General features: G+C 42.2%; 1 protein-coding gene across 2 annotated transcripts in view; it reads right to left on the bottom strand.

Moving 5' to 3' along the window:
• c1d (C1D nuclear receptor corepressor) overlaps positions 1-13,111 on the bottom strand; it is an 84,523-nt gene that overhangs the window by 38,259 nt on the left and 33,153 nt on the right. For both annotated transcript variants that reach the window (XR_015067412.1, XR_015067413.1), the window contains exon 8: positions 6,520-6,564. The gene's annotated coding sequence lies outside the window, so the exon portion shown is untranslated. The remainder of the gene's footprint in view (positions 1-6,519; positions 6,565-13,111) is intronic.

Below are 13,111 nucleotides of genomic sequence, written 5' to 3'. Positions count from 1 at the left end.
GCCTTAGCGCACCAGCGCGGCCCCTTTGGCCGGGCCCACTGTGAGCTCCGTGTTAACACGTGTAATCCCCCATTAACGCCCGGATGAGACAACGTATTCCACATTCCCGCTCACTCGTACCCCCCCCCCCCTTGGGATTAGCCCGGGGGCTGCTGGCTAGCAATGTTCTGTCGAACCCCCCCCACCCCCACTACCATCGGCACCCTCCTCCACATCCCTGGAGTTTGACTTTGGGATCAAGGAGGCTAAGTGTGTTTGCCTGGAGGATTTTGCTGATTATGTGCTATGAGAGGCTGTTTACCAGATTTGCATTCATTGAGAGCCAAAAGGGTTTGTTTGGATTTGCACATTATACTATACGACAACAGAAAACAAAAAAAAAATCACTTCAGCGTTTTATCGAGCGGCACACATCATGAGATCAGCGAATCCTTCGCATGTTGCCGTGGTTCCAACATGTCTGCTTTTTTTTTTTTTTTTTTACCATCCCAGTCTGAGGCCTCGCTGGCTCGCACATTTTGTACTCGGGAGGATTTTCAAAGACAACACAAATGTTTGCGACGTTGTGGCGAGTTGCTTTTTATATCGGTTCCCCAAAAAAATAAAAGTCCGATTTTAGCTTCTTGAAAATCAGCAAATTCCTTGTGCTCTCCGGGAATGTGAATGAGTTGAAAACTGAGGACAATTACATGAAGGAATAAAGAGTAAAAATCCATTTCCTTGACTAAGAAAATAAACATCTCGTCTAACAAATGTTCTTTACTTAACATACCGCCTGTGAAATCCAGCCAGCATTCTGCCTTCCTCCTTATAATTTGTGCCTGACCAGTTTTGGAGTTTGCACCTTGAACACGGCAGCAGACACTCCGACGCATTCCTGTCCTTTGTTCCTGGCGAGCCTCGAACATAATTTTAGAATGATGTAATTGCAGTTAACTATGGAAGAAGTCCTTGGAAGGAGATTTTTTTTTTTTTTTTTTTTTTTAAGGGTCCTCAGGTCGTGGTAGGGACTAACTTCCTGCCTGTTTAAAAAAAAATCTAAACAATCTATTCCTGGGGGCACAAAGGAATGTGCCCCACTTTGTTGTATTGTTCAATGCATGGCATGTGGTGATGGTTATGTAAGTTGACGGTGCGATCTGTGCCGCTTTTGACTTCTCATTTCCTTCACACCCCCCTCAGGCTTTTCATTTTGATGCTTAGCGTGTGGCGCTTGCATCCAATAACAAACCTGGTGAGGGGCAGGGCGGCACCCCGGCACTATTAATACGCCAGGCCTCACCTTTTCGCTCAGGTGGACACACGCGGATCTTTGGCGGAGAGGCCACTTGGGCTGATGCCAGCGGACGTAGGGAGTAAACTGACAAAATATCCAAATGCTCATTAAAATGAAGGCAGCTGGGTGCTTCCAAATCAACAAGGGGGAGTAATTTGGTCACTTGGATGGCTAATTTACAGCAATCCGGTCAAAGCCCATAAGCCAAAAAAGTAGCATTTCTTATTTAAAAATGATTAAATACAAAAAAAATCCAACATTAAAAAAAATCAATAACCTGAATTAATAAATTAGCTATTTACGTGCAAGTCAAATAAAAACAATATTTCAAACTGCTAATAAATGGCTGAATCTAAAATATTTGTTATTATTTGATATTCAAACCAGAATCATTATTGCCTTCTAAATAACAAACCACAATCAACTTCCAAAAGTCACGACTTTAACACGTGTGTGCCAAAATAAAAAATAAAAGTGTACAAACATTCCCCATTTATGACGCTAAACATTTTGGACAACTGTCCGCTTCGTTAACATCGGGCTGCCTTTTAATTGATCTTCATTTCCCTCCATTACGATTATAATTAAACACCGGAAAGCTGTCGGAGCGAGCGGCCATCTGTCGGTGTTGATAACGTGCAAGTGGGCACACGCTGTGGCGCTTTTCTGCCAACGAGGCCAACGCACCACCAAATGGCCCATGTGGGAATTGGTTAGCTGTGAATTCTTCACTGTTTGGTGTCAACGACCAAATGTTGCAACATTCCACACATGTGAGGGAGAACTTGTGTATTTTTATCCTTTTGATTCTCCCAAATTATTTTTGGCACATTTGTATACTAGGCGTCAGATTGCCGTTGGTCGTATCGACTTGAGTATGCTAGGTTACAAAAATAACTGACCTCACCGTTCCAATACAAGAATTTTTTTTCCAAAATATAGGAACAGAATTCCTATATTGGCTCTCATTAGTCACTCAGCAAAACTCTGAGCAAAAAAAAAAAAAAAGGCTTTGTTGCACATTCGAGACGTCAATAGTCATCCGGTGGGAAGGCGGCGAAGGAAGCTCATAAAATGGCCGACTTTACCGTGTTGATTTTCATCCGATTATGTCACGCCGTTAGATTTATAGTCATTGCTTTTTCTTATTTTTCAAATGGTGTCAGCTCAAACCGAGTTATGAACTTAATCAATGGGCCCCTGCATGCTCTCTCGCATTGAGCCTATTTTAATGCTTGTCCGAGGTCGCCGAGTTTTATTGACCCGATAACCCGCTATGGAAATGGCGGCGTGTATTTGACTAGCAGAAAAATATGAAGGCACTTGATAACCCCCTGCCGGTTAAACGCATCGTAAACGGGAAGCGGCGTGAAATGAATCATTTCCGGAAGCGTTCCCACCGTCGCTTGACGGAGCCGAGATGGGGCCCGAGTGTGATGGATGAGGTGGAAATCTCAATCTCCGGCATTCCTTCCATCTAGGCTACGTTGCTTCACCTGCGGATCTGCGGCGGCCATCACCGAGCACCTACTTCATCTACTGAGCTTTCGCTGCCTTTTGCATACGACAAACGAGTTGACGCGTTAAAGAGACTTTTCCACGATGAAGTGAGAAAACCCAACGAGACAATTCTATCATTGCACGAGCCAAAAACGTCAACTCAAATTCTTTTTTTTTTTTTTTACGCACTAACAAACCACACCATCCATCAATTTTGCTTGTCCTTGGACTACTCCTGTTGAATTTGGTCAGGAGAAGTGAAGTACAGTCTCGGAGTACTGGGCGCCAGCCAATTACAGGACAAATATAGACGATGAACTTGATTCCCAAACACTGATCTGCTATGGTGAGGATTTTGCATCTCATAAATATATTCATAAGGGCTTGTGAGAAGAGCTACATAGAGGAGAAGTGGGACAAAAGAGCCAAAAGGTACAACTGGATTTAAATATGGAGTTGGAAACAACCAGATCAGGTTTGAATATATTTGCATCAACACTGGACACAAATGGCCAGAGGTCTAAATGATGGGGGAAAAAAAATGAACAAATGTTGTTGTGGACGCGGCTGGACGGTCTGGAGTGAGTCCAGCCTGGTACATGAGCACATATGGCTTTACCTTACATCATGACTTCCATTAAGTCATTAAGGGCCTGGCCCGACCTGAGCGAGGGCCTGTTAGTTAGTCACATTAAAGAGTTAATACTTTCTGTCTCCCCGAGCCCACGGACTGACAAGACGCTCCATCCGTGCCGCATAATTAGGAAAATTGCTCTTGTAGTAATGGTCTCATTTCTTCCATCTCGCTGTGACCGGAGCAAACTGCAAGAAGATGTCCCCCATTAACACCCGCCGCCAAGGCTGGACCGGGCAAACTTTTGTGATCAAGGGCTGCGTTATATATTGGATGGACTGGCCAAATCATTAGGAAAAATAATGTTGTGTTTTAAATATGAAAAAGAGCATTTCAATTGAAATTAAAGAATGAAAATATTTTAGATGCATTATTTAATGGTCACTGTGACGACGAGACTGCTATGGCAGTATAATATAGTCACACACAAAGAAGAGTTACACAAATAACTCAACAAGCTGCAGGAATATATATATATATATTGCCTTGGATAAAGAATTTGTGACTGTGAGTGTTATTATATTGTCTTTCTAAATGTGTTGCACAACCGTTAGGGTTCAAATGTCCATTGTTGTTATAGCACTGCAAAACCGATGCTATTTGTTAGCCCAGGCTTGAATCAATTAATGCAAGAAATAATTTGGGACTCTTGATAATAAAAGACCAGATAAGAAAAAAAAAAAAAAGAGCAGGCCACAAGTGACCCCCGGGCCATACTTTTCCCACCCCTGCACTGGAGCCTTCTAATGGGGCTTAATGAGCGCCGCCATGGCCTGCTCCCCTCGTAGATCTTTACCATGTTTGAGGAGCCCTTTGATGGAGCAGCTATCATTTGAAACTTTTCAAGGGGGTGTTAATGCTATATGTGAGAGAGAACGGATGGGGTGGGGGGGGGCAATTTAGGAAGAATGAAGGATGGGGAGACCATTGGGGCGCTGAGCTTTCATCTTGTCCCAGTCCGCCATCCCTTCATCTACCGCACCGGCCCCCCCCCAACTCCTCTCGCCAAATTCAATTGAAAGCAGATGGAGCCGGGGCCTGGACTGTGCGTTGTGTCAGGTTGTCATGGAGTATTAGCCATCATTGGGCATCCAAACAGCATGGAAGAAAAAGGAAAACGCATCAAGAGACAAAGATAGGGAGCGTTTGCGTGGCACAGCTGGCACAGCGAGGTGACAAATACCAAGCGACACGGCGACAGCCTAGCATCGGGGAGCTTGGATGGTGCTGAGGCTTCATAACATACAACGCACCCCCCACCTCCACTGAATCTGAATACAAACCCAATCATCACGTAATTAACTTCTGCATGTGGCAGTGTAAGAAAACAACCCACAGACCTCTCCTGTTCTTTGTCAACCATCTCGATTTGGACAAGGAAGCCGATGTGTCTCGACTACAATTTACATACAAGGAAACATGTCTTGTTTCATCTCACATTGTCCATAAAGCCAAAATGTAGCAATTTTCAATAAGCTGAACAGGGGTGATAAAGCAAAGTATGTCCAAGAAAACTTAAGAGGACCTAAGGTTGAGCCGAGGTGTATCCCCCAAAAAAAAAACAGATAGACTCGCCTGAGGCTATTTTCACCCCGAATGTTATTAGAGTATTGAATGAATAAAAATCCTTCAGAAATGAAGACTAACACAAACGTACAGTGCTGACATTCAAGCATTCGTCTTCCCGACCATCATCGACCCACTTAACCTCTGGCGGGGCGGGGGACAGAGATTCAAGTTTGACTGGTAACAGCGATACGGTGTCATTGCAGGTGTCATTAGCCCTGCTCGTAATTGACAGAAGCATTAACAGGTCATTAACACATAAGCTTAGACTTATATTTGAACCTTTTAATGAGGCAATCAGTCAACATTAATAGATTAGTTATCATGCTTAATGTGCCAGGTGTCTTTGCCTGTCCCCGCAGGGCATCATAAGGAAAATCACGCCAATGCTTTTGCTTGGGGAGGTTGCACAAATAACGAGGTCGATGAGGGCGAATGTAAGGAGAAAGAACGCATACAGGCGTCCATTAGCTTAGCATTAATACAAATAGAAACTTTTGTCCTTGTCCTAATGTGTAGTGCTAAGGGCGGCTTTTGGACTTGGGAAATTCACAGCTTATCAAATTTGGACCTTTCCCATTCCATGTTGGTGCATTTCACACAAAACACAGGACGATATTTTCCACCAATGGGCTCATTTGCTGCCCAACCATTCAGCAACTTAAAACTCCACAAGCCTCCCTCCAGTGCTGCATACTGATCCCTGCGAGCTGGAGCCTTTCCTTGTTTACATCAGGCCACAATTAATCTCCCGGAATGTCTCCTCCCCTCGGCCGCGACGGTTGATTGATGGCGGCCGGCTCGGGCCTGGCGCGTCGGAGTCGCTCAGAAACTCGGGTTTCAGGATACGCGAGCGGATCAGTGCTTTTAGAAGCGACCAGTTGTGGCTGGCGAATGAGCCGAGGCGTCTCTGATGTGAAAAGCAGGTATCCATCCAAGCCGCATGACACCCCCCCCCCCCCCGGTTGCTAACATTTCCACCCGAGTTCTGCTGCCTCCCTGCCCGGTGGGTTGATGGATGATATTTTGCAGCTCAGAAGCACATTGTTTTCTTTAGCACAGCAGGCTATTCTGTTTGCTGAGGCCTGGTCCGTGAAATATGGAGAAGATCCATCAGTGGCCTCCGTTAAAGCCTCCCAGATTGATAGCTGCGACCGTCTGATCCCGTAAGTCTGACACACTCAGAGGCAACCGAGCGACATAAATCTGCTCGAGCGCTAATAGATGATGAAATTCAGCATGTCATTCAAAATTCCAAGGTGGATTTGTGAGTGTTAGTATTAGGCTAGAACGAAATAGGAGTGCCGCAGCAAAGTGGAGACTGTGGGCTCAACGGTTAAGAAGGAGCATTGTGTTGTTACATCAACGTGTTGCCACACAAAAGCCAGCTGAACTTGTGACCCTCCCCGGGGTCTTGGGGTGTGAGGCCCAGCAGGAGGAGGGTCCTGGGGGTTCTGCTATCACTGAGTTGATCCACTCCATGCTTTCCCAACCCTCCACCCCCCCCCCCCCCCCACCCCCCCGGCCCACACGGTGTACCTACCACATAAGCTGATGTCGGCTTGTCTTTCACTCCCACTGCTTCAGCCTGTAAATGGGGAAAATACAGAAAATATTACTACAAATTAAAAGCAACAGGTTGAAAGAACACGGAAAAAAGTTATGCTTAGAATCACATATTCAAAATACGCATTAATTTTGACAATATCATATGTCAACTGCGACATGATGCCATCCTAAAAAAAAGTTGTTTGAGGCCTTGACAAAAAATTGCATAATTTAGCTAAATTTGACTTAAATTAATAAACCAAGTGAATTTAATAAAATAAGAATTGAGCATCCCCGTTTTGATACCACTCCTGCAATGGATTTTCATAACATGGCTGAAAATGTGAGTTTAGCAAATGTACGCAACCCCCCCCCCCCCAGTCTATTAAAGGAACGTCATCGATCATGTGGCGCAAGGGTGTACATTTGCTGTAAATGAGGCCAAATGAAGTCATAAAGGTAATATTGTCATCAAACATCAATTAATAGAGCAGGATAGAGCTGGCACAGTCGAGATAACTCACGTGAGGGGACGCTTATGGACGTTCATACGTTATGATAAGAGATATGACGTGTGTGTAAGAAGACGTTTAGGAATTATTAGCGTGCACGTTTGAATGGAAGCTGCATTTATCAAACGCAGGCCTGGGAGGCGACACTGCGACGAAATACAGAGTCACTTCTTTTATTAATTACGTTTTGAAACAGAAATAAAATCAGTGTGCTTTTTCTCTTTTTTTTATTCATTGTGTTAAAGAATCATGAGTTGTTTTTTTTTTTTTTATCAATTCAATGTCATAAATCACATACAACATATCACACGCTAATTATGTGTCTGATGATACAAATTACCAAGAATAATAAATTAAATTGTATTGAAATAGAATACAAAATAATGTAGTAAAATATTAGTTATTGCTGGTCATAACTGTTATTTTATTCATTCATTCTTGTCAATTATGTAAAGATATATATATATATATATATATATATATATATATAATATTATTGGTAAAGTCATCATTAATTCCGTATTTTAAATGTAATAATGTCACAAGCACGATGTCAAACTCCATCTATAATTCCAATAACATAATTATATCAATAATGTTAATACTAATATGATAAAAGTAACAATACAATAATAATATACAGTTGCAGTTATTACTATTATAACACTATAATTTTCAGTAACTTAATTTTAAATATTGTTAAATTGTGTCACCTTAGCATCATTATAATAATTCAAATCACATTTTAATAATAAATTCATCACTCAACACATTAGGTGCTAGAATTATAGCTGTTATTACTACTAATTTGAATGTCTTTAAACTTAGTTTTACTTTGGTAAAATGGTGTTATGTTTTATTAGCTTTTTTTCCATATTTTTGTTGACTGTGCAAAACAATTAGTAGCTATACTTCATCCTTACTTTTCATGCTTATCTTAATTTTTTTTTTTTAATCAATCTCATTTAACAAAGTCACAAATCGTCATCTACAATGTCACATGGCACTTACATTTGAATGTCTACGGCGGGGATAAAAATAATTAAAATGGGAATTAATTACCAGCACACACATTGGTACAAGTTGAATAATTGGGGCATGATTGAAAGTTATAATAATTAGGATTGTGTAATTAATGGGACATTTCATGTGACCCTAATAGTTCAACGTGGTGAATAAAAAGCACTTTTTAATCATTAGAGGCGGAAAGATGTGACATTTGACAAATTATGCACATCAACGTGCACTCATATTTTTGCCCCCTCCCCCCAAGTTTATTAATATTACCTCTATTTTTTTGATAAGACAAATGTCAACGCTGATTGTGGCTTTTTTTTTTGAGTGAGAAATCATCTCAAAGAATACATTTTGATGTTTGCTTTTTGCATGAAAAAAATGTTCATCACAAATTTGGGGCGTTAAGACTGAAAAGCAAAAACACACCAGAAGAAAAGAAAGGTTGAAGAAGAGGAGGAGGGGGGGAAGAAAAGTGGATGTTAGCATGGAGAAATGGTTGTCAGGGTGTCAGCACCCCCTGCTGGTTTTGGCTACTGGACTGTGGAGGATGCTCCGGCCAAAATGATGCCGTCAACTCCCACTTCTAATTAACGTGCTTTCACTATTCTTATTTTTGCAAATGACTATTTGAACAATAACCATATAATCAAGCAAAATTAAAAACAATCAATTCAATGTGTGATAGATTGCTACATTTATGAGCAGGGAATTTTTTTTTTTTTTTTTTTATAGCTACTGGAAGCTGATTTGCATACAAAGGCTCAGCACGGCCACTCGTTAGCTTTAATGGCAACAGCCCCCAATTTAGCAACACGAAGGTGTCCAATCAAAAGCGAGATGTCACCGACATGACTGACACGGGGCCCTGACCCGGGCCCATGTGCGGAAGAAGGCTGACACCTCCGGGAGTGGGGCGGTGGAGGGGGGGCTACACGGTGTGGCGTCGTTATCCCAGAAAGGGCTCCTCTCTCTGGGTTATCAGCCTTCTGTCACGACCCCCCACCGCCACCTCCGGTAAGCCTCCAGCATGAAGGCTGTTGTGTTGTTTCATTATCGCAGTGCTTCACGTAGCAGCGCCATCATTATCCATCAGGCTTAATGAGACTATCCCGCCTGCCGTAAAGGTCAGGCAATTACTGCTGCAGCAGTTTTTCCGCCTCTGACATACGCACGCACGCACACACACGTATTGACGCTGTTTGATGACTCCTTTACACATACAGTGAAGTTAGCGACGCAAGTAGGCAAAAAAAGATGAGTAATTAGTGCTCCACCTTTCGTTTAAAATGTAAATATACAAATCTCAAAAGATTTGAATATCAAATGAGCCTTTTTGTTTGATTGGGCCACTTACGTCATTTACCAGCCTTCGTTCTCAGCTACAACCCTCACAAGATCCTCGCTTGGATTAAGTTAGCTTCCGACTGTAGCTCCAATATTAATCTCCCAAATGACAATATCATTAGCTTCTACGGTTCCATCAAAATAAGCTTCTAAGGTTAGCTTAAATGTTACCTCTATGATTAGCTTCCAAAGTTAACGTCAACCCTAGCCAATAAGGTGACAGATAAGAAAGTAAAATGTTAGCTTTCCGTGTTATCTTGTGTTGAGTAAGGTTTTGTTTTTTTTGTATACAGTAAAAAAAAAAATCCCAGTCAATGTCACTTACCTATTATTATTTTATCATACAATATCTTGTCTTCAAGTAGACGGGTTTAAAAAAAAAAAAAAAAGCTGAGGCAGCCTCAGGCAATGGCAGAACAGCTTTTTATGCACCGGAGCGAGCGCAGTTACCCTGTTTTAACAGCGGGATTAATGGGGTGGCAAAAGTGGCCATAAATTGATAATATAACCATTGACAATTAAGATAACATGGCGGGAAATGGCGGCGCACGCATCATCATGCCTGGCCTCGTCACTGGGCACAATTGGGGTGGGGGAGGCGCACTGAAGGGTAAGAATAAAAATTTGCAAGGCGTAAAAAAGTTTAGGGGTTCACCGCCCTCCACTAGCGTAAAGCATTAGCACCATTGGTGAGAGGTTAGAGGCAGCAAAGAATCAATAACGTTGGTCCTTGCCTGGCTTCCATTACTCATTGAGAAACTCACCTACAATATTGTTTTTGTGCTTGGGACTTTTCGACAAAAATAGTGCTTTAATACTTTAATTTTGTGCCATCTATAGGTAAATTATAAACTTTGTATAGCATTGAAGGTATCAGAATGTTAATTTTAGCACCGATTTAAATGTAGTAATTGGTGATTCTGTATTTTAAGCACTGCTTAGTCCAGTGCGATATACAGAGGTCAGGCGACATTGATTATGTGGACGCGGCAGCATTGCTCCTGAATGCTCAACTTGACTTAAATGGACTCTCACATGTCAATGGATTAAATAAAGAGAAGTTTAAACATTCTTCTCATTGGTATTTATCTGAAAAAGGACGGACAAAAGCCTCAATCACACAACTGGAGGCAATCTCCAATAAATTCCATGAAAAAAATATTAGGACATAGCCTAATTTTAAAAAAAATACAACAATGTAAAACATTAAATAAAGTTGGAACCAAATCATTATGTATTAGGAGTATTAAAATGAGAAATTGAATTTGAAATCGCATGATTCTGGATGCTCTGAGACAAATATACATCTAAATAAATCTTTTTCTGAATATGCTACAAGCTAATAAAGGGAACATCGCCCCACCTCTTAACGAGCGTATACGCGGCAGGGGTGCGTCTGTGGAAGTAAAACAAAAGGCCTAATGAGAGTGTGAAGAACGATGGCGGCGCATCTCTAATGAAGATGAAAAATGTCACTCCGACGTCTAACGATGATGCATGACACCGCGCTAATTAGCAGCCTGCCCCGCAATTAATAGCTCATAAAATATCACTTCATGCACACTTTCCATACACACGTATGCTGCTCATTGCCTGAGCTTGTTAATACTGTATGGATGTTGAGATTTGATTCTCTGATCATTTTTATCGCGCTAATGTCCACTGGTTGGGTTAACCTTCATAAAAGATCAAGGGACCTCGGACAGTTTCCTGGGGAACACCATTCCAAATTGAAAAAAGATTTACTCAACTGAATCGGAGCATTTGGTGGAAAAGCGGCTTTAAATTACAAAGCGTATTGCCGTATGGGTGTGCGAGGGTCCGTGTGGGTGGTGATTGTCGGGTGGGCCCTGAATGGCACCTGTCAGCCTGTTGATTAACGAGGCCCTCTGCCCTTCAACCCCTCCCAACGCCACACCTGTCACTCACATAAGATACATTCATCTTGGTCGGCCTCTTGTCAGGTCAGAGCTGCTTCTCGTGTGTGTGTGTGCGTGTGTTTTTGTGTTTGTGTGAGGGGGTGCTGCGAGAATGTGTAGATTAAAGGCATGTGTGCAGTGTGAAGTTGTTAAAAACAACACCAGACTTAACAGTAAGAGCAAAATATATCTATCAAAAATACCCCCAAATAATTAAAAAGTCATAATTTGTTGAGAAAGGGGGGGAAAAGACGGTTGCATTGACATTTTCTCGTGTGTGTATGTGTATTGTGTGAGAACAGATGGAGACGGTGTTGCAAGCTAGCAACGCCATTGTTCCGCAGCCAATCACGGGTTGCTGCATGTGAGGAAGCCAATCAAAAGAGCCACAAGCTCATTTAGAGAATAATAAAAAAAAAAGGGGGACATTCATCATTCAATCACGCCGCTGTCAACGCCAGCCACACACGACAGAATATGTAAAAGTAACTCGGAGTGAAAACAATACAAATGGCTACATGAGTGAAAAACAGGATTAAATTGTAACTAGCATTCCTCCTGACAGCAGAAATGATCGGGCAGACCTCCACCAAGACTCAAAAATCACACCACAATTTCTAAAAATCAATAATTACCGACAGAACCCAATTATAAGACAGTCAATACTGTTCCGCCCCAGTCCTGCGGGGGGCGATAATGGTTAACTGCCAATAGAATGATCTATTGTTTTGTTTTTTGTAAGTCGTTTTGTTACGGTGAAATAAAGATGCATTGTATAATATTTTTGAAAACATTTATGGGATACAAAACATTATAGATGTTTGATGTTCTGACGCTAAGGGGCTGCACGATAGCATTGCTAACCTCAAACATTTTAGGTTTTTACACATTGCTGTCGAAGATCGGCGGTCTCTCCTCCACCTAACACCGCCCACCACCGCGCTTCCCGCTCCCCTACCAGGCAGGAAAATGATCCTCGCTAAATAATTTATCAAGATAAATGATAATTGCTGCCATTTTTTATGTGGTGCACACTCCTTAATGAGCGCCATCAATTAGCCACCAACGCAGCTGACAGAAGACGGAGGAGGAGAATCAAGAGAACCCGAATCAGGCGCACCGGCCTTAATTTGCACGAATCGAAGGACGAAGGTGCATTATCATAATAAGAATATACTGTACATTATTATACGACAATTATTCAGGAAAAGTTTGAAATCCATCTTCTCTTTAATACAAGAGATAGGATTACGGAATACGATTGTCTCATCCGAAGCTGAATGCAGCTGGATCTACTTGAGTGTAAAATTTTATATCGTATGGTATCGCTATAGTGCAGACATTCCCTGTGTTGCGATATTATCGTTGCCGCGCGGCCTTGAATACGTTATCGGTAACATATGCGCGCACACACGAGTACAGTAATTGTGGATGGCTGACACTTCATCCAATTGTCCCTCCGTTGCTGTCAGACATCAAAGATATGGAGAGGAGGGGGGGGCTCCTCTGAGGATGCCCGATTGAAACCTGGCAATGGCAACAAACATCTGCTTCAAACAAAAAGACATCTGCATATTTCACATTTGTTTTTCATAAATTAACCGCAAACGCCTGCCAAAAAATCCGGCCCGGGAGGAGCCTTGGTCGACTCCAGAGTCGCCGCGTAAAAGTTTATAAGATGGGAGAGTTGCAAATGAGCGTGAGGAGAGAAGATGAGTTTGAGTACAACTTTGGGGTATTTCTTATTGTGTGGTACTGTAAGGAGGGGCATGGGACAATAGCGCCACCTGCTGTT

The sequence above is a fragment of the Syngnathus leptorhynchus genome, chromosome 10 (assembly GCF_054491065.1).
Source record: "Syngnathus leptorhynchus isolate UIUO chromosome 10, UIUO_Slep, whole genome shotgun sequence".
Classification (NCBI taxonomy): Eukaryota; Metazoa; Chordata; class Actinopteri; order Syngnathiformes; family Syngnathidae; genus Syngnathus; species Syngnathus leptorhynchus.
Note: the sequence above shows the minus strand (reverse complement) of the source record. Positions and strands in the feature narration are given on the sequence as shown.